This window comes from Piliocolobus tephrosceles, chromosome 1 (assembly GCF_002776525.5).
Source record: "Piliocolobus tephrosceles isolate RC106 chromosome 1, ASM277652v3, whole genome shotgun sequence".
Taxonomy (NCBI): Eukaryota; Metazoa; Chordata; class Mammalia; order Primates; family Cercopithecidae; genus Piliocolobus; species Piliocolobus tephrosceles.
The window spans coordinates 39,351,018-39,353,205 of NC_045434.1; the positions used below are offsets into that span (position 1 = coordinate 39,351,018).

The 2,188-nt window shown below is 40.1% G+C and overlaps 1 protein-coding gene across 1 annotated transcript in view; it reads right to left on the reverse strand.

The window, feature by feature from the left end:
• Positions 1–436, reverse strand: part of RGS8 (regulator of G protein signaling 8) — a 48,133-nt gene extending 47,697 nt beyond the window's left edge. The window contains exon 1 of the mRNA XM_023203380.2: positions 426–436. The gene's annotated coding sequence lies outside the window, so the exon portion shown is untranslated. The remainder of the gene's footprint in view (positions 1–425) is intronic.
• Positions 437–2,188: the final 1,752 nt, after the last annotated feature.

A 2,188-nucleotide genomic window follows, 5' to 3' on the forward strand; every position in this document is an offset into this window, starting at 1 on the left:
GATGGATGGATGGATGGATGGATGGATGGATGGATGGATGGATGGATATGGATATGGATATAGTTAATTGTCAAAGGAACAAAGAAAGCTGCTGGACTCCACCATATGGAACAATTTATATAGAGAGCCATGAAAGTTCAACTCTCCCTAGACTTGGGCACAGATGGGCACAGGCCAGCCTGTGAGCACATGCACATACACACTGACACTCATCACTCACAGAGTTTAAACCTTGTGATATCTCAAGGTCACTTCTAGGGAATAGAATTTAAAATATCTATCTGGAGATCCTGTTCTTGGCCTGATCATCCTGTCTGAATAATCCTTGAACTCCATTCATTTTTCTTATTCCATTTCCATAGGCAGAAAGTGGGCTCTAGGGTCAGAGAGGTACTCTGAGGACAAATTCCAGCTCAGCCACTTACCAGTTCTGTGACCTTGAGTAAGTCACTTAACCTCTCTATGCCACAGGGTCTTTTCCTAGAAAAGAGGGATACTCATCCTACCTGTCTCATAGGGTTGTAAAGAGAATTAGTAAGTTTATGTGTGAAAAGCCTTAACAACTAATGGATAGCCCCTCTGCTCCTTCATAATTCATGCCCCCCTGACATCTCATAATATCCTTTACTTCTCTGGTACAACATTAGCACACTACTTTTTAATTACTTGTTTTCTTGTCTGTGTCACCTGGCTAAACCATAAGCTCCATGAAGGCAGGGACTGAATCTGTCTTGTTTCACTCTGCTATACTCACCTTATCCCAGGTACTCAAATATCAATGATGGAGTTGCACCTCTCACCCTAGGTTATTAAATTATTAGCACATAGACATGGATGTTTAAAATATTTATCAGTACTTAGCTCTGTCCCTTTGGGCGAGTCATTTAAATTCTTTAGGTCCCCATTTTCTTTTCTTTTAAATGACAGGGCTACACTAGGTCATCTGTAAATTCGTTTCCAACTCAACAATTCTATAATTCTGTACTTCATTTATACTTCTGGTCTCATCTGAAATAAATTGTTAAGCAGTTTGGACAAAAAAACACCTCATGATTTGATAAAACCATTACTAGGGTATTATCAACAGCTGTGGCAGATTGTTGAAGTGATGGCCCTTCATTTGTTCACAGCTCTCTCTATCCATGACCTCTCTATCCATTCCATGGTACTCTCTCCCTCCTTGATTCTAGGTTTAGCTACGTAACTTGCTTTGGCCTACAGGACAATAGCAAACAGGATGCAAGTAGACTTGAAAAGCACTTACGAATGGGGACTTGCTTTCTCTTGCCACTCATGGAATACTATAGCTTCCTCATGAGGAACCCTGCACTAACTTACTTCATGAATGAAAACATTTGATCCAGTCCCCTCTTTTGTACCAACCCACAGCCAGTCTGCTGCCAGACATATGAGTGAGGTCATATTAGATTAATCTAGCCACCAGCCAATCCACCAGCTGACTGTTGATATAAGAGTGAGCCCAGCCAAGATTAGCTAAACCAGCTCCAAACTAGAAGAATTGCCCAACTGACTCACAGGATTATGACCTAATAAACGGTTGTTGTTTTAAACGACTAAGTTTTAGGATGTTTTGTTACACAGCAAAAGCTCACTGATACATCATACACTAGCCCAAATTTTAGCTCTCTTCCTTGAACACCAGCTGTTTTTAATTTACCCCTCCCAACTTCATTTCTAGCATCAAAGAGCAAAACTGGCAAAGGCAACTAAATGAAATCTGGACTCTATTAGAAAGTTTACTTGTGAGAATCTGAATCCAGCAGCATGTCAAAAAAGCTAATCCACCATGATTAAGTAGGCTTTATTCTTGGGATGCAAGTTTGGTGTAACATATGTGAGTCAATAAATATGATCCATCACATAACGAGGACTAAAAACAAAAACCACATGATCATCTCAACAGATGCAGAAAAGGCTTTCAATAAAACTCAACATCCCTTCATGTTAAAAAAAAAAAAAAAAAAAAAAAAACCTCAACAAACCAGGCATCATAAGCACATACCTCAAAATAATAAGAGCTATCTATATCAAACCCACAGCCAATATCACACTGGATGGGCAAAAGCTGGAAGCATTCCCCTTGAAAGCTGGAACAAGACAATGATGCCCACTCTCACCACTCCTATCCAACATAGTACTGGAAGTCCTAGCCAGAGCAATCAGGGCA